Here is a 20,890-nt window from a genome sequence, read left to right as displayed (position 1 = left end):
GTTAAAATGAATGCTCCTCTTTGTCCACAGAAGCTACTAACACAAGTATTTAAAAATTAAGAAGTAGGCAGAAGCATTCCGGATATTTTTTAATGCGAGACCCCAGCTATTCAACAAAGACAAACATCAGCCCTCATCCAGTCCCATCTCTGGAACCGTATTCCTTTAAACAAGATTACATTAAGGTCAAATTCTTTCAGTGCCCGCTTATTTATACTATGATTTTTAGAACTTACAACATATGTATACATGTGTGTATGTGTGTTTTATGTGTGTGCACATAGGTGGGAAAGTGTTCTTTGTTTCCGTATCAGAGTTTACAAGAAAAAGAGAAAAAATGATATTGACTTAAAAATGGTTTGAGAGGCTTCAAATTTTAAATAAACTGATTGAAATTTTCAGATGTTTTATGAGATGCATCTTCTCAGAGTTTGTAAATTGAGAGTCTCTAAGAATTCAATAATCACGTTTTCATTATTACTGACTACATTCCACACTCTGTATATTTCATCTCCATGGCACATTTATTTTGTAACTGGACGTTTGTACCTATTGATCTCCCTCACCTATTTTGCTCATCCCTGCCCCTCATACCCTGGCAACTACCTGTTTGTTCTCTGAATCTATGACTCTGTTTGTGCTTTGTTGTGTTTATTCATTTTTGTTTCTTAGACTCCATATATAAGTAAGATGATTCGGTGTGTCTTTCTCTGTCTGACTTATTTCACTCAGCGTAATACCCTCCAGGCCCATCCATGTGTTTGCAAATGACAAGAGCGTATTATGGCTGAGTAATATTCCCTCATATGGAATTACGTTTCTTCTGTATCTTGGGTATTGTGAATAATGCTGCCATGAACATAGGAATGCATACATGTTTTTGAACTAGTGCTTTTGTTTTCTTTGGAAAAATACCCCAAAGTGGAATTATGGGATCATACAGTAGTTCATATGGTAGTTCTATTTTTAAAATTTTGAGGATCCTTCAAGCTGTTTTCCACAGTTGCTTCTCCTATTTGCATCCCCAGTGGCAGTACATGAGGGTTCCCTTTTCTCCATGTCCTCTCCAACACTTGTTGTTTGTTGTCTTTTTGATGATAGCCATTTGGGCAGATGTGGGATGCGACCTCATTGTGGGTTTTATTGTCATTTCTTTGATGATTAGTGACATTGAGTTATCTTTTCATGCATCTATTGGCCATCTGCATGTCTTCTTTAGAAAAATGTCTCTTCAGATCCTGTGTTCATTTTTTACCCAGGTTTTTGTTTTTTTTTGACATAGCGTTGAATGAGTTCTTTCCATGTTTGGGATTTAACCCCTTATCAGAAATATCATTTGCAAATATTTTCTCCCATTTAGTAGATGGCCTTTTCATTTTGTTGGTGGTTTCCTTTGCTGGGCTGAAACTTTTTAGTTTAATTAAGACCCATGTGTTTATTCTTGCCTTTGTTTCCTTTGCTTGAGGAGACATTAGCAAAAACGTATTGCTAAGACCAATGTCAAGAGTACACTGCCTATATTTTCTACTAGGAGTGTTAGGGTTTAATCCATTTTCAGTTTATTTTTGAATATGATGTGAGAAGGTAGTCTAGTTTGATGCTTTTGCATGTAGCTGTCCATTTATTGAAGAGGCTGTCTTTTCCCCATTGTATACGCTTGCCTCCTGTGCCGCAGGTTAATTATATAATATTAATTGTAAGAGATGACCTGTGCTATTTCCAATCTTCCATACTGGGAAATAGGGTTTACTGTACGTAAAACTATTTGACTAAGACCAATAGGTAGAATTGAAATGAAGCCCAAATTTTAAATATTTTATTTTCAAGTAAAATATCTCATGTATTTATTACTGAACCAACCTGCTAGCAAAGAGGCATTAAAAACAAAGAAAAATCATTATTTTCCCAATAAAACATGTCCAACTGTCCAGATGGCGGTGACATTTTCAGTTTGATATGGTAAGATGCTGGTAACCTTGGTACTGCATGAAAATGTGACCTGTCACAGGTGCTGTTCCTTCTAGACCCACCTGTTTCTTCTCCAATGTCCTCTTTGGAGTTGTACTTGATTTTATTACCAGTTTTTTATTCAAATCTGTAGGGAAATGGGACAATTCTTCTTTTGTTTCTTGGCCAGGAGTGGCTTCATCCTGAAAGTCTTCTGAAAAGACATGGTGAGGAAGGGGCCAGCCACACACACCATGATGGCAGACCCAGAGAGAGAGGTTCAATCATTTTTTTTAATGGATGACTGAAAATTTTTGAAACACATGCCCAATATTTTGAAAAATGTATAATTTTTCAAAGTGAAGTGAAAAATGTATAATTTTACTCCCACAGTCACTTTTCAGGCCTTCATATGTTGCTGCAACAGTAGAGCAGGTTCTGTGCAGGAAGCAGGATGTAGCATCACAGTCAGTTTTTGTAAAGATGGTGTGTGAGGGGTATTGGTGCACCTGTGCCAGACACACGTGTAAGCAGGATGCACAAACATGAGGGCACCCTGGTCACAGCAAACAGAATGCTAATGGCTAAGAGCTGAGAATAAGAGGCCCTGTGCTGTGCAGCTCCTACATGTACATCTGTGCCTCTCTGAACAATTACTAAATAAGAGGAGAAAGGTATTTGTGTGCAAATGGCAGATGGATGTGGTGTGTTTTCACTTCAGAAGACATTTTTCCTTCCTTTTACCCACTGGCTCTTTGGGAATCAGGTATCTCAGACTGAGTCATTTCTAACTTGGACTTTTCGAACTAAAGACGCTGATTCATTTGACAGATATTGAATTACGTTCCTTCCTGGGTATAGACTTTTTTCAAGTGTGCCCCTGTTTATAGATATGGACTCAAGACTCCTGAAAAATGCTATTGATGTGTCTCTCTCATGCTCCACAGAAATGGGAGGGATGATTTGGGAGTGAGAAGAGAAAGCGATGGCAGGCATCGGGGTTTGGTTTTATTTTTATGGTGCTTGTGCTTTGTTTCACTCTTGGTAGCAGCATGATGTCAGTCCCATTTAAATCAGATGAAAACCTGACTTTTTCATATTAATTAAAGTTCAATGGATTCTTTATAAAGAATACATGAAAAGATCAGCAGTGATGGGGGGGGATATCACATGGGGTGGATTTTCTGCAGATTAACTGTGGCTGACTTGAACTTCCTCCTGGGTTTTCTGGACTGATTCCAAATGTAGGAAGAGATTGACAAACAGTGTCACTTTATCTGGCATGATTTTTTTCTTCCCTGGTGAAGAGGACCGCAAAGGAAGGAGAAGAAATGCTTGAAATGAGTAAGGATATAGACATGTTTGTGTATGTGTGTATATGTGTATGTTTACTGTAGTTCTCCCCCGAAATAACCAAAAAATTGTGCAAAAGAAAAAAATAGAATAACAAAGCTTCTCTTTGTGCATGTATTTCTAACAGCATAAGACAGGCAGCATATTAAGATCTGTGCCCCTCAAACCCCCTATTCCAGCTGTAACAGGTGCCCGTGACAGCACCTGAAGATTCAACTAAAGTGGTACCCACCCGAGTTCCTAGATCATCACCCTGTGACAAGTTGAATCCATCTGTGCTCAGTTGTTTATATTCTAACTCATAAATGCAGATGTTTGAAGTCTATGTATTTGATAAAGACACAGAAAAGGAGAAAATCAACACTATGGAGGCATTTATAGTCTTACTCAAACTCAAGAGAAATCCGTCGATGTCGCTCTAATGGAGCCACCTGTTAAACATTCTGAAGGTTCATAAAGCCTGTCCCTCTGAGTGGGAGAGAGAGTCTTTGTCCTTATTCTGATCTCCTCGGGTTCCACCCACCCCCATCCAGTCAGCTGTCTGTTTCCCTTCAGGTTTCTCAGAAGATCCCCACCATGGAAAGTTCCCCGCGTCTCTGTGCCCTTGGAAGCTTCAGATTCCTAATGCCTGACATTGCAGTCATGTCATTACTATTCCTGTGCCTGCTTTCACTGTCTGTCTCTCTGTAGTTGTCTCTAATTTGGAGAAGCTAACCTATACTCTTTTAGTCTTTCCCTCTTGGCTTGGGGTGCATTGCCTTCAATGGTCATGGTGCCCATTTCCCCACATGGCATTAATGCATCACGTGACCCCATTAACTCTTTCTCGAGGCTCCGCTTGTTGTCTGATCCATTGGCTTAGCTGAGGTAGATGTTCAGATATTCAGTCCTGAGGACCCAGTATATCTCTTGACAGTGATTGTCCAATCATGGGACATGAACTAGCGTAATATAAAAAAGTATGACAATATATGTAGCCATTATTGGGATATTAACAAAAATCACAGACATGTACAATTATGCTAATCTTTAAAAAAAAGCAAAAATCTGGGTTTCTATCATGGTGGGGAACTGAGATTCTTTGATATAGTGATTGGTTGATATAAGACCCATAAAAGTTGAGAACCACAGCTCTGGTCACTGAGACATGTGATTTCCCTTGACCCATCTGCCTTCCTTACCATGGCCATTGCACCCTCCTTTCCAAATGTACCTCTGCTGTCATATGCCAGAAGGAACAGTTTACCCTGTCCTCATGCTTCTGAGAAGAATGAATAACTTCCAAAGACAGCCCCTCCATGAAGTGCCTGTCCCCTGGAAACCACATATATTTATCTCTGATGCTTTTTTTTTTTAGTATCCCAAACCTCCATGCAGTGGGACAAAGGGTAAAATGGCCACGTGAATATGCATTTGAAGGGTTTTCATAATGACAAAAAAAAATGCCTTTTAAATATCTTATCTTTGTTGGGCCTTGCATTGTTATAGTAACACCCTATTGACCTGCCAACCACGAAAAAGTCAACTTGTGGCCAAGTTTAATGTAGCATAGTGTGCTCCACGTGATCTTTGAATTGTTGGGGATTTAAATTGAGGGATTGTTTTTAAGACTAAATAAAACATTATGACATGTTGTGTAAGTCAAAGAAACCAAAAAGAAATGGGAAGTGCCATAAAGTCAGAATGTAGCTTGGTAGGGGATATGAAAAAGAAATGACTGGTATAAATATTCCATAATCATGCAGCTTGGTTGAGATTAGTTTTAAGACGTCTAAAAAATAATCACCTGATATTCAATTTGATGCATTCAATGAATATGAAAAATAGAGTTCTGTGGCGTTTCATCACTATTACCTATTATTTGACAAATAATTTGCAAAACCTATTCATTCTCTCCCTCTCTTGGTTGCATCTAACTTTTGTGCACTGCCCTCTTGGCTAGAACTTAGTGAAGCAGACAAGTGAATAATCATAACTAAACCAACAGATACATTCTATGGTGATAAACAGGTTTTCCAATACTGAAGGTCAACATGCATACTTCTAGTATAAAAATAATGTAACTCAATAAATAGTTTTGAGTGCTTACTCTGTGCCTGTCACTGGTCTAGAGTGGCATGTTTTGGTGAGCAAATAAGGGTTAATTCTCCAATAACATTAAAATGTGCAGAACAGATATTTATGATGAATGTTTGAGCCTTTAAAAATCATGATGGTTTGTTTGTACTGATTTATAATAAGAAATAGAAAATTTGTTTTCAAAATTGTTTTTGAATACTCAATGATAAATTTGAATAAAGCCAGCCATCATGAATCTGCTAAACACGCTATGAATCACTCACTACAGGACACCAATGCCTTCCTTGACTTTAATAGTGAAAGACATGACTCAAATGTTTTATTTGATAATAATTGAAAACCTTGGTATTGAGCAAATTTATTTCCTACCATGAGACAGTTTTCATGGAATGAATGCAACACTTCATTCTAATCCGTCATTCAAAGGCTATTTTCCTTCAATTTGAAATGTCCTTTCCTTTTTTAGGATTGCTTTTTCTTTTTTTGGTAAGAAAAAGGAAAGAATAGAAAAGTCTCCCTTAAAATTGCATATGCACCTTTCTATTTGATTGACCAAACGAAAAGATGATTGACCAAACGAAAAGATGATGTTTTTGTATCTTTCTTTGAGGGGGGCGAAGAAGTGATTTTTATCTTGTGTCTTTCCTCCTATAAGCAGAATGCTGGGTCTCCTCAAAATTCACTTGTTGAAATTGTAACCCTCCGTGTGAGGGTATTAGGAGGTGGGCCTTTGGGAGCTGATTAGGACTTAAGGGTGGAGCTCTCCTGGCTGGGATTAGTGCCCTTCTCTAAGAGACCCCCCCAGAGCTCCCCACCCACCACCACATGATTTTCTCCTGAAAAGGAGAGACGAAATCTGCTGGAGCAATGATCTTCCAGCTTCCAGAACTGTGAGAAATATATGTCTGTTGTTTATAAGCCACCCAGCCTATGGTCTTCTGCTATCACAGCCTGAATCAACTAAGACACTTCATTATCAATATATAGATCCTAAGAGAAAGTTAAGACATGATAAACTGCAGAATTCAACCCTGCTGACAGAGTCCATTATTAAAAGAAAACCAGGTGTTTGGATGATTTTCAGAAAACCTCTACAGGAAGCCAGAAGAGGGGAGCCTTTTTGATTAAGCCTTGCTCACTGGCCCAACTTTAAGAAAGAAAAGCTTCTCCACATCTTCTGCTCTCAGACTGAATGATAAGCATAAAAGGACCAGCATTCATAATGCAAATCACTGGTTCAATGGAGATATTTGGGGAGGGAGAAAAATGTTTCTTCCCTTTTCACTGAAGCAACAATTCTCTTGGATATTAAGAATGGGATGAACCAATTCATTTATGAAAACTTTTCTGGGGGCCAAAGTGAATTCCTATTCTGGTTGAGAATACCAATGAATAATAATTACAACTGCTTGTTTATTGCCTACTGTGTATCTGGTGTTTTGTGCCCTTGTCTTTAATCATGCAACCACCTTTCAAGTCAAATTTTTACTACCATCATATTAGAGATGAGCAAAATAAGATTTGAAGAGCTTAAATGATACACTCAAAGATAAATGAGCAATAATTTTTTAAGCTTGAATTCCAACACAAAGCTTCATCTCAAAAAATAGAGATCCTTTTTTTGGCATCAAACTACCTCCTCAGGGAATGAGATCCTGCATTAATTCATCTGGAAAGGCCCCTGTTCCCTAAAAGAGCTCTACAATTTAAAATAAGGCAAATTTAATGGGAAAAAAAGAAGAAAAATTGAATAAAGACATTTATGTCTTTTTGTCTTTTTACGGCTGCACCTGCGGCATGTGGAAGTTCCCAGGCTAGGGGGCAAATGGCCTACACCACAGCCACAGCCACACCAGATCCGAGCCACGTCTGCAGCCTACACCACAGCTCAGGGCAATGCTGGGTCCTTAACCCACTGAGCGAGGTCAGGGATCAAACCCGCAACCTCATGGTTCCTAGCTGGATTCACTTCCCTGTGCCACGATGGGAACTCCCAGAATAAAGGCACTTAAAAATCACTAAACTTGGAGTTCCCATCATGGCGCATCGGAAATGAATCCCACTAGGAACCATGAGGTTTCAGGTTTGAACCCTGGCCACCCTCAGTAGGTTAAGGATCTGGCATTTCTGTGAGCTATGGTGTAGGTTCCAGATGAGGCTTATATCCTGTGTTGCTGTGGCTGTGGTGCAGGCCAACAGCTGTAGCTCCGATTCAACCCCAGCTTGGGAATCTCCATATGCCAAGAGTGTGACCCTAAAAAGCAAAAAAAATAAAATAAATTAAATAAAATCACTAAACTTATTTTAAGCTTATTTCTTAAAACATCCTTTGTATTTTGTGCTGAATTTTGTGGTTGGATTTTCTGTTCTACAATATGAAAATTATAATGAGCCTTTTGGGTAAGAGTAACTCCTAAAGCTTGTAAGATTCTTTTAAGAAAGTTTACCATTAATTTATATTAAATCAGAAAAAATAATCAATTGCATACAATCTTTTACCCAATGAAATGTTAAAAGTCCAGTTTAAAGACGCAAATATTTTCCATGGTTCACTCTCCAGAATTTAGATAGCTGGAAAATATGTACTCTTTAAATAACAGGTAAATTATAAGAACTGCTATCATTTGAATAATTGATCCTAAAGAAGGAATAAACCTCCAGATGATTCAGATTTTTTTTTTTAATCTGGATTCTTTGGCCATAATTAATATCTGAGTCCAGACTCATATTGATTGGAAAAATACTAGATTTTCCTCTCCCTATTTCTTTACGTTAATATTTAGTTTGCAAGGGACATGACTTGCTTATTCAAAAACAAGGGGGTGGTTTATTTTTGAAATCATTTGATAGGTCATGGAATTGAAGAAAGAGCTATGGTTTAGCTCAGGAAAAAAATTGGAGTCACAAATGATATCAGAACTCTGTTTTTAATCTTACTATTTTGACTCCTCTCTCTTTTTTCTTTTATCTCTTCCTCCCTCGTTCCCCACATCTCTCTCCTTCCTTCTCCATCATCTCTCTCTTTTCTCTCCCTCCATCCTTCTTTTCTGCCTTCCTTCCTTAGTCTAAGACATATTCCCTTCCTTTCTTTAGTCCACATGACAAGACACAATGGTCTGTAAGACCCAGGCAGTTTTTCCTGTAGACACCATCTGCTTCGACATCCACCTGGCTCCTAGAAGGGCTGAAGACCCAGTCAGCTGTGTCTCTGTGTGCCCAGGGTTATGTGTACAAAAGGGACATGGACAGAGGTTATAAATTCCCAAATTGAGGCACAGACTTCTGGGTACACAATCTCATAACTGTGACTGCTCTATGAATGTAAATCACCCCTTCACTGTCAATCAGGGAGAGTTATCACATTAACTTATCCTTCTGCTCATTCAGACCATAAGATGTGTCATCCAGTGCTTCTTGACTCACCACAAATCAACCGTAACTTCAAGATGAACACCGCTTGGTTCAGTTGTTTTCAGAGTTTGGACTCATGAAGCATCCCAACTGTACTTGGCATGAGTTACTGAGTATACTAGAGAGCTGCCAAAATGTGCAGAGTGTCTTTGGCAGAAGAAAAAAACAGATGGTCCCATCAAATAGATCACGTTCATGGACATTGAATTAGAATCGGAGAGAAAAAAGTGATATCTGCCTAGAGATTATGTTTTAAAGGGTTAAGTATCTCAGTTATCATAAGCTCGGACATAAAGCTTCAGGAAAATGACTGCGAATTTGAGCACAGGCCAGATTCCAGATAGTAAAATGGTGGCAGAAAAGGATGTTTCCCAATCTGAAATGCTACGACGGAGTTGCTGGGGGCCAGGAAGTGCTTAACGGTTCACACTGGCAAACAGAGTCAGACATGAGCAGAGCTAGGGTGAATCCAAGCATCCATGTGCATGACCACAAGACAGGGAAGCAGGCTTTCTAAGGTCTCAGGTGTGCAAGCAGTAAAAAGGCTTCCATCAAAATCTGCAGTGATGTTAGAGCACAAAGAGAACTGGGAAATCGTTCAGTCTAAACTCTTTATCTTGCAGTGAGGAAACAGGTCAAAAGAGGGAAGCGAAGCATTGGAGCGCCTGTTGTGGCTCAGCGAGTAAAGAACATGACTAGAATGCACGAGGATGTGGGTTTGATCCCTGGCCTTGCTCAGTGGGTTAAGGATCTGGCGTTGCTGCAAGCTGCTGCTTAGGTCGCAGATGCGGCTTGGGTCTGGTGTTACCGTGTCTGTGATGTAGGCAGGCAGCTGCAGCTCCTATTCAAGCCTCAGCATGGGAACTTCCATATGCTGTGGGTGCAGCCCTAAAAGGAAAAAAAAAAAAAAAAAAAAGAGGGAAGCATCTGGAGAGAGTGTGAAATAAAAGAACCCTCCTACACTGTTGATGGTAATATATGGTGATGTGGCCACTAAATTGGAAAACAGTATGGAAGAGGTTCCTTCCAAAACTAAATATAGAGTTACTATATGATCCAGCAATCCTATTCCTGGGCACTTATCTGGAAAAAGCAATAATTTGAAAAGATGCATACACCCCAATGTTCATAGCAGCACTATTCACAACAGCCAAGGCATGGAAATAACCTAAGTGTCCATCGACAGAGGAATGGATAAAGAAGATGTGGTGCATATACACAATGGAATATTACTCAGCCATAGAAAGGATGAACTCTTGCCATTTGCAGCAACATGGATGGACCCAGACATTATCATACGAAATGCAGTAGGTCAGAAAAAGGAAGATAAATATCATATGATATCATTTACAGGTGGAACCTAAAAAATGATACAAATAAGCTTTTTTTTTTACAAGACAAACAGACTCATGAACATAAAAAACAAATTTTTCATTACCAAAGAGTAAAGGGGAGATTAGTTAGAAGTTTGGGATTAATATGTACACACTACTGTATATAAAATTAGTAAATAGCAAGGACCTACTTCATAGCACAAAGAATTATACTCGATATCTTGTAATAACCTATAATGGAAAATAATCTGAAAAAGAACACACGCACACACACATATAACTCAATTACTTTGCTGTACACCTGAAACTAACACAACATAGTAAATTACCTCTACTGCAATTAAAAAAGAGGGAAGCATTTATTGCTGGGTCTCTTCATGGTAAAGATAGTGCTCTTCTTTCCATTATTAAACAGGAACTTTGAGTTAATGATCAAAAAGGGAAATAATCTGCTGGGAAAGACTGGTTTGTATAAGTTCATCAAGAACGGCTTTGTCTAATAACCACTTTGTTTCTGTCCTGCCTTTCTGTTTGAGTAATGAATGTTGTAAGAGGCATACAAGTCATACAAGGAGGGATACTACTGTCAGTCTCGGGATAGGACTCAGCCAAAAATTCAGTTTAGGTTTAATGACCTTGGTAAAATTCATGCCACCTAAGATTAATTGAATATTGGAGGTGCAGAGAGAGCTGTCAACATCCATGCTTTCCCTCTGTAGCACAGAGTCGCTCTGGAAAGTAACTGGCCAGTCGGGGACTGCATTTCGCTTTCATTATGCCCAGATGAGAAGAGGAGAGTGTGTATGCGTCCAGCCCTAAGGGCTTCCTCCACACTCTTTCCACCTGACTATTGGCTGAAACCAGAGAATTCTACAATGCTAAAGATTGATGGAGCTACAAGTGGGAAGGCATTGGGTCCCTACATCTCTTCATGGAGGAAGGTTTTCCATAATCCAGGAACATGCATATTCTACTGTTACTGGAGCAAGAAATACACCTCCATAGGATTGAACTGTTAAAATTTTGCTACTTATTAAAGTAACTAAACCTACCCCAATTAATAGACTATTTCCTTATGTAGAATGCTATGTTATATATGTCTGAAAATTCATGACAATAGGTCATGTTCCTAGAGAAATATTTATATTTTGGGCGTCAAATTATTTCTTTTAATTTTTTGAAGTTTTATTGAAGTATAGTTAGTTTACAAGGCTGTGATAATTTCTGCTGTACAACAAAGTGACCCAGTCATATATATACACGTATCCATTCTCTATCAGATTCTTTTCCCATGTAGATTATCACAGAATATTGGGTAGAGTTCTCTGCACTATATAGCAGGTGCCTTTGGCCAATCATTCCATAGACCTCAGTCTGCGCAGGCCAATCCCAAACCCCCAGTCCCTCTCTCCCACCTCCCCACCTGTCCCCTTTGGTAACCCTAGGTTTTTCGAAGTCTGTGAGTCTGTTTCTGTTCTGCAAATAAGTTCGTTGGTATCCTTTTTTTCAGATTCTCTATATAGGTGATATCATATGATGTTTGAATAAAGGAGCTCTATTAGAAATGCATAATGTGCAGGAATTTCGGGCCCGAGCATTTTTTGTTCAACCAGCATTTCTTTGGAGCTTCAGAGCTGATCTGTCCCTTTGTATAACAGAAGATAAAGTTTTATGCTAAAATAATGACTTATAATTTGAGGCCATGGCTTGATTTAAAGAATACTATTGAAGCGAAATCTCTAAAGAACTCTTGGAAACGACAAAAGCTGCAATTTCAAATATACTTCTCTAAGGTACTTCCATTTGGTCTAAAACAGCCTATTTATTTGTGCCAACAAGGACACTTCCAAGAAGATGACCAAGGCACTTAATACCCCATCAAACAGCACAGAGCCTAAAGGGATATTGATATGGTAAAGGCACACGGGATATCATAGCAGGACAGAACCCCAGCAGTCATCTTGCCCAATATCTTCATTTTACATAGAGAAAGCTGGCACTTTTACTGATTTTTTAAATGTTTTTATTATTTTATTTTTTAATTTTTAAAATTTTTTACTGTCTTTAATGTTTATTTATGGATTTATTTTTTGCTTTTCAGGGCTGCACATGCAACATTGCAAGTTCCCAGGCTAGAGGTCAAATCAGAGCTGTAGCCACTGGCCTACCCTGCAGCCGCAGCAGTGGAAGACCCAAACCAAGTCTGTGACCTGCACCACAGTTCACGGCAACACAGGATCCTTAACCCACTGAGCGAGGACAGGGATCAAACTCACATCCTCATAGATACTAGTCGGGTTTGTTACCACTGAGCCACAACAGGAACTCCTGGCTTTACTTCTAAAGTTATATTCCTCGGATAACAGTGATTTAAGAGTAATGAGACTGAATTTCCCTTTGTGGCTCAGTGGGTTAAGAATCCAACATAGTGTCTATGAGGGTATGGTTCACACCCTGGCCTCACTCAGTGGATAAGGATCCGGTGCTGCCTTTGCTGCTGCCGTGGCGGTGGTGTAGGCCTACAGCCGAAGCTCTGATTCCATCCATGACCAGGAACTCCCATATGCCTCAGGTGCAGCTGTAAAAACAAAACAAAACAAAAAGAATTCTGAGACCTTTGACTTTTATAAGAAAACTCTGGTTTCCACTAAGAAACACTCTATTCAATATGAATGGATCACAAATACATATTTTCTTTTAGTTATCTTTTATTTTCTTTGCTTCAGAAACTGAATTTTTGTCTGATCCCTGTACACAGGGGACTTAGAAGCAGCCAACACTGAGATCTTTTCTATGGATATAAGCTTTTCATAGCTGCGTTTACTTCTTCAAGTCTTCAGAGCCATTCTGGGGAAGTATAACTTTCCTTGCCAGTAAGTATTTGCGTGAAAAATGTAAAAGCATGGCTTTAGTGTTCCTATCATAACCAAGAAAAAATGTAATGGTAACACAAGAATGTGGGAGAAACTTTTTTTTTTTGCTTTTTCTTAGGGCCACACCTGTGACATATGGAGTTTCCCAGGTTAGGGGTTGAATCAGAGCTGTAGCTGCCAGCCTACACCACAGCCACAGCAATGCTAGATCCTTAACCCACTGAGTGAGGCCAGGGCTTGAATCAGCATCCTCATGGATCCTAGTAAGATTTGTTTCCACTGATCCACGATGGGAATTCCAAGAATGTGGGAGAAACTTCTACCCTCTTTTCTAATACATACCTTGTGAGAAATGGGGTGAATTTTCCAGTGGGGCAGTGGGCACTGAGACCCCGAGTTCTTGATTCTATGTCTTGTACTTAGTTCCTTAAGTTAGAAAGAACAGTAGCTACTTGCATTCTGTACATATCTATGCAAATTTTCTATTAAATAGAGCATGTTTGAGCATTGATAACATTACTTTTTCCATTAGTTGTACAGGAAAAAAATATTCAGTTTCATTCAACTTCTCAAGTGTAAGATAGGAAGTTCTTAACAACATGCTTGCAAGGAGAAGTAAGAGAAATCAGAGTCAGGCTTTCTTCTTCCTTATTGCTTTCACAGTGTGTATATATTTAAGCTTGAGCAAAGATGACCACACTGCTAATGCATTAAAATCTGGAGAAATTTTGCTTTTTAGAGGGAAAAAATCTGCAGTGAATTTTATGCCAGATAATTTTATTGTATAGACATTGTATAACACCCCTTAGGGCATGACAAATACAGGGCAGCTATAAATTACTGCATTGGCAAACCACTGGAAAAGAATGAAGATTTATAATCTCAGTTATTGATCACTAAAATGATAGGAGTATCAATCTCTGCCAAGAGAAAGTGGGAAAGAGGAAAGAAACTGAGGGGGGAGAAAAGGAACTCTCAGTAATGGAAGTCACAAAAGATACGATCAGGCTCTTCCTCTCATAACAAAGAAATGAAGGCCATGTTGAAGCAAAAGACATAATTAATTCGCATTACCTATTGTGGAAGCCAACTAACCCCAGAGAAAAATAAGCCCCTTGGACATGATGTTCGTGGTAGATAAAAAAAAACACATTACCCTGAAAATGTACACAACGCTTTGTGTGTGTGTATGTGTGATTATATGCACTGATCCTTAAATAGATTAAAACATGGTTAGATAATAAGACATGATCCCATCACAAAAATCACCCTTCAGACTTAAATGTATCGAAATAATGCTCTCAATAAACGAGAGACCAAGGAAAAAGAATTTTGAAACAACATTAAATAATGATACAAACCAAATTGATTATAAATCATCCAAAGAACGCTGATGTTTTATAAACTCTGGTCCTAAAACTTTCTAGATTTGTATCCAAGTTTTAAAAGTTTATTTAAAATACAAAGTATTGGAGTTTCCATTGTGGGTCAGTGGTAACAAACCCGACCAGTATCCAAGAGGACGCAGGTTCTATCCCTGGTCTCGCTCAGTGGGTTAAGGATCCAGCATTGCTGTGAGCTGTGGTGTAGGTTGCAGATGCGGCTTAGATCCCTCATTGCTGTGGCTGTGGTGTAGACCAGCAGCTAGAACGCTGATTCGACCCCTAGCCTGGGAACTTCCATGTGCTGTGGGTGTATCCCTAAAAAGACAAAATAAAAATAAAATAAAATAAAAGGTATTATTTGCACCTCTATAATGGAAAAGACCCAGTAAGATAAAAGTGTCAGGATGAGCAATAATATCATTCAGTCTTCAGGAGTATGTAACTTTCATCCATTGTTGGACCCAGTTGTATTCTGTTTAGAAATTTATGTTGAAGAAGTAATTCAAGAAGCAGGCAAAAATTGACAAAGGAGGATATTAATCACATTGTTATTTAAGTGATAGTTGTAATAAAAATTAGAAACTGCTGAACATAGAGAGGACTAGATAATAGCTTTTGATGTTGCATTATAATTCCTGTTTTGATATTTTTATTTGTAAGTTATTATATGCACATGGTAAAAAAAAAAAAGTAGTTTCCACAGTGAAAGGTTAGCTTTATTTTCACTCCCACCTAGCAATTATTCTCTCTAGAGGCAACTACATTCCAGAGATATTATATATCTATCCATCTATCTATCTACCTATCTATATATATATATATATATATATATAACATATAAATTTACATATATATATAAATAACACTCTCCATCCCCCCAGTTTTCTTCTCCCCAGAAAGTTTCCTTCACACCTTTAACCACCACACCCCATGTAAACACTGATTTGATTTTTATCAGCATCAGTTAGTTTTGGCTGTCACAGAAATTTATATTTTCAGAATTTAACTCTATGTATTATTTTATACTTGACTCCTTTCACTAAATATAATATCTGTAATAAGGATCTGTGTTCTTGAGTTTATCTTCAGTTTACTGATTTTTTTTACTGCTAGGTAGTATTCTACTATTTAAATAACACCAAAATTTTATCTGCTAAATATTTTCTTATTTCTAGTTTCTGGCTATTGTAAATAAGTCAGTTATTAACATCAGGTACAGTTCTTTTGGGGACATATGTTTTTATTTATTTTGGTAAGATTCCTGGGGACTCAACCACAGAGCAACTGAGTATGCACACCTTTAAGTCATAATAGATTTTGCACTGTATATTTCTGGCATGTCCTTGTCAGACTTTGTTATTATAATAATGAGAACCTCAAAATTAATTGAGGAGGTGTTCTATCCTTTTCCATTTTCAGAATACTTTGTGTAAAAATGGACATTATTCATTTGATAGGATTTACCAGTATATCTGGGTCTGGAATTTTCTTGGCAGGAAGATGACATACCTGATATATGTCCTTATGTCACTGAGACCAAGAGATGCCCAGCTTTAGCTCTACTTTTTTCTGCTATGTTTGGGAGTCTTTCTCAGAGCAGAGCTGGGGTGAAGTTGGTGCTCACCTCACGTGTTTCTCTTTTCCCGGAGATGACATTCCTGAGCCGCTATGATTTAATATCTGCGGTTGGTTGTTCCATTTATTTGACCCAGTTTTATTCTTATTCCTGGAAGGAAGGTGAGTCCAATAGTTCATTCTTCCATTGTGGCTGGAAGTTGAAGTCTTTTTAAACATTGTTTTCCCATTTTGTCTTCCTTATATATCATTGTAGATTTCTTTGTGTTCATTCTCTTCAGGTACTTCCAAAAAGTGAAGTCTCATATTTTTTCATCATGAATTAGTGGGAAATCTTTTTTGTTTTTTTCCTGTCTTTTTAGGGCTGCACCCATGGCATAAGGAAGTTCCCAAGCTAGAAGTTGAATTGGAACTGTAGCTGTCATCTTACACCACAGGCACAGCAGTGCCAAATCTGAGCTGTGTCTGCGACCTACACCACAGCTCATGGCAATGCCTGGATCCTTAATCCACTGAGTGAGGCCAGGGACTGAACCCGTGTCCTCATGGATCCTAGTTGGGTTCATTACCACTGAACCACAACACAAACGCTGGGGAAATCTTTATTTATCAATATCTTCCCTCATTGATTCTCTTTATTCTTACTTTCTAGAATTCTGATGTATTTGTTACAATTCCCTACCATATGACCTAGCAATCCCACTCTTGGGCATATAGCCAGACAAAACATTCATTCAAAAAGATATATGCATCCCTATGTTCATAGAAGCACTATTCACAATAGTCAAGACATGGAAACAACCTAAATGTCCATCAAAGATGAATGGATTATGAAAATGTGGTACATATATACAATGGAATACTACTCAGCCATAAAAAGGACAAAATATAATGCCATTTGCACCAACATGGATGGAACTAGAGATTCTCATACTAAGCGAAGTAAGTCAGAAAGAGAAAAACTTTTATCATTTATTTGTGGAATCTGAAATATGGCACGGATGATACTATGCACAAAACAGAAATAGATCATGGCCAAGGAGAGCAGACTTGTTGTTGCCAGGGGGATTGGGGAGGGAGTGGGATGGATGAGGAATTTGGGGTGAGTGGATGCATACTGTTACACTGAAAATGGATGAGCAATGGGCTCTTACTGTACAGCCCAGTCACTCTGCTGTATGTGATTGGGTCACTCTGCTGTACAACAGATATTGAAGAAACATTGTAAACACCTATACGCTAATAAAAAAAAAAATTCCCTTGTCTCATCCAGTCTTTCAGCTGATCTAGGTTGCCAGTGCTTTCATTCCTGAGGAATCTGGGCTTTTTTGCCTTGTCTTGCTATGGTTGCTTCGATTATCTGCTTGCTCTATTGTGGGCATGAAAGTACAAACTTATGAGACTCATATCCCAAAAACTCACAGTATAATCCTTAGTATATAATGTTTACAAACCAAAAGAAATGTGTAACACACAGTATGTATTTTTTATAACAGCACAGTAACTAGAAGTGTGCAACAGATGATATATAATATATATGCATTTTTATAGTAACCAAATCAAAACAAACAAACATATAGAAACAACCCAAATGCTATTAACAGAAGAGTGGTGAAATAATTTGTGTTGTATTAACAATGAAGATTCCACATGAGCGATTCTACGTTATCTACAGCTACAGTGGCTACATGCTTATTAGAAATCTAATACTAAGTGAAACAAACCTCAGAAGACCAAGTACAAAAATAAATAAGTAGAAATAATGTTATACTGGGGGGAAATAGGATGGAAGTGTTCATAGCACACCAACTCTCCCGTTGGGAATATATGAAGAGCCTGATACACTATAAAATAAAACATTTGAACATGCCATAGAGCTGCAGAGGGAATAGGGACTAAAGAGAGTCAAATTCTAAAGAGGAGGCAAACTTTCAGGAGTGAAATGAGAAGCTGAGCTTTCCGTGGAGGTAGTTTTCAAGCCTGGCGTGTACATACGAAGACCTGGTCTTGGCCCAGACAGGAAACGACCTCTGAGAAGGAAGAAATCTGCAGATTTTGGTTATATCTGAGGCTTGTCTTCATACTTTCTTATACTATATGGTTTTGAATATATTTGTTTAAATGTTTACTACATTTACTGTAAGGCTCTCTTTTAAAATACATTTTGAGTTTTTAAACTGTCAGTCAATAATTTTGCTTCTTCTGTTAACGGGCTTCTTTTGTTTTTCCTCAATTCATTTAAATGTGATAAATTATTTAAAGATTTTGAAACGGAAATCTCTGTTTCGTAGAGGAAATTTGGCATATAGCTCGAGCAAAGGATTTTGCATCTTCCCTGGATTCTAGTTTCTCACACTTTGGTTGAAATTGCTTTGCTTTATAGATTCATTTGGGGAAAATTGGCTCTCTATGACATTACATCACTCCAATATTCACATCCTATTTTATATATTTCAGTAATATTCTATAATATTTTATAATTTTGTCCAAGACCTTGCGCGTTTTTGTTAAATCCATTGCTCAGGATTTCACAATTTTGTTCCTCGTATCTAGAGGGTTATGTTTTCCATTAAATTTTTTATTGCCTAAGTATAAAAATATTCTTGATTTTCAGATCTTTGTTTTGTATCCATAACTTTAATGATCTGCTGTTCATTATAACCATTTATATGAAGAGTCTCAAATTTTTATATAGATAAGTATATCATCTGAATAAAAGACAAATTACTGAGTTTGTCTCTCGCTTCTCAAAATACACATTGCTTATATTTCATTCCTCTTGCCTTATTATATTGGCTAGAATCTCCAAGAAAATATTGAATAAGTAAGGACAATAGAAGTCACTGTTATCTTATTCCTGATTCTAATGGGGATGCTTCTGAGTTTCAACGTGAGAGGCAATGCTTGTAATTAAGTACCATGCCTTAGGTATTTTCTAGCTATACACTAGCTATATTAAACAAGTGTTATTCTATCAACATTTGTAAGAGATTATTGTTACTTAAGAAATGGTTGAGCATTTGTTTAGGGTGCTCTTTTCTAGACACTGGGGATGTAATTGCTAATTCATTTGAAGAAAGTTGTCCACTTCCCTTTCCCACTGCATGCAGCAAATTCATCTATTCCCATTTCCCTAGTCTCTTCTTAACTTAGTTTTCTGGATGCTACACAGATGCCACTTCCCTTTGAAAGGCACATCTGATCCCTCAGCTTCAGTTAGAACTATGCTTTCTTTGTCATCCCATCGTGGATTTCTGTTCCGTTCCCGTCCTGACACTCGTCCCTCACACCTGCAATTATGTGTTAACTTGTCTTCATTCCCAGGAGCCTTCAAGTAAATGCAGCATCTTGATTCTAGTTATATCTTTAGTAACGTGGACATTATCTGGCATAAATTAGGTTCTGAATACTTGTTTAAGTGATTAAGTAATTCCTTATTAATTAATTTCCTAAGTTATTTTAGAGCTGAGGTGGAGTCAGAGTATTTTTCAGCCTAAAATTATCATCACTCTGAGCTTTGATAGAAGAACTTTGGCTTATTTATGGGCAAATGCAGGCCCATCATATATAAAAGATAAATGTTTGTGCTGAGAAAGTTGTTTCATACCCCATGCTGACACCTCTCTGCAAGACCTATGAGAGAAATGCCTCTCTAGTTTCTCATCTCAAAGATCTATATTCCTCCTAAACAACTAGTTTGTTTTTATCTTATGGACAGAATGACACATAAAACTGACTGTGTTTTCTATTTCACGTTGTTTGGAAAACATAGAACCAAATAGCAGCTTACTTCTACCAAAGGTAATATACCATCTTTTTTTCCATTTAATTTCTGATTTTCTTTTGTATTTGTACTATTACTTTTTCCCTCTCCTTGATGTCATTAAATTGTATTTTATATGGTTGAATTATATGTTCCCCTGTTAACTACCTTAAATCCTTTTTCAACCAAGCAAGGTAAAACATTATTAGAGTTACCTATTATTGAAGACATTCTCATCATTTTAACTCATTCTAAATGCTGCTAGTAGGTTTGTCTATTAGCAGTACATATATACGTGTGTCTTGCTCCTGAGTAAATTCTTTTAGTGACTTCTCACTGCTTCTAAGAAGAGACACAAAATTCTTAGAAAGTAGGGCCTTCATACCCTTTGACTCAGTGCAGTCTTGACATATGATCATTTATCTCTGCATTTGACGGGTTGATTTGGAAATAAAATATACAAATAAATATCTATGACAACATACTGGCTTATCTTTCTATCAAATTATGGAGAGAAACATTTTCTTTTCACAGTAGTTTTCTTCTTATTTTTTGGTTTTTTTTCCCCCATGATATACATTGGACTGTACATGGCAAGAAATGGAAATTCTAGAAAGTGTATCTGATATTGCAGAAAATGGAGAAGGAGGAAGAAAGAGTGGAACCATCAACCATTCAACTGTTGCCTAAATAAATAATGAAATCTTAACATGCTGTGCTCTATGGAACAAACTGCCATGTAGAGGTGAACTCAGAGTCCAGGAAAACTTGTGCCTGCAATCACCAAGTTTGAAGTGGCTTTAACTTAAATGAAAGTGGTAGATTATTTCAGGGGAAAAAAACCCCAAATACTAAAGAATATTTTCAGGATTCAAATATAATCTTCCCTGCTATATTATCCCCTTGGTTTTTCTTCCTACATCTGTACTTTAACTCACATGTTCTGTGTGTTGTCCACATTGATCCTGGAGTGTTTCCTGTTGGCATATTAGTCATAAAAATGTGTCACTCTAAATGAAGAGACATTTTGTTGTTGTTGTTGTTGTTTTGTATTTTTTTTTGTTTGTTTTTTTGGTCTTTTTGCCTTTTCTAGGGCCGCTCCTGTGGCATATGGAGGCACAGGCTAGGGGTTGAATCGGAGCTGTAGCCGCTGGCCTACGCCAGAGCCAC

At 37.8% G+C, this 20,890-nt stretch overlaps 1 long non-coding RNA gene across 1 annotated transcript in view; it reads left to right on the top strand.

Annotated features, from left to right (window-relative positions):
- LOC110255590 overlaps positions 1-20,890 on the top strand; it is a 370,333-nt gene that overhangs the window by 127,045 nt on the left and 222,398 nt on the right. The window lies entirely within an intron of this gene.

This window comes from Sus scrofa, chromosome 10, assembly GCF_000003025.6.
Source record: "Sus scrofa isolate TJ Tabasco breed Duroc chromosome 10, Sscrofa11.1, whole genome shotgun sequence".
Lineage (NCBI taxonomy): Eukaryota > Metazoa > Chordata > Mammalia > Artiodactyla > Suidae > Sus > Sus scrofa.
The sequence above is the reverse complement of the archived record's forward strand: the minus strand, read 5'-3'. Positions and strand labels throughout refer to the sequence as shown.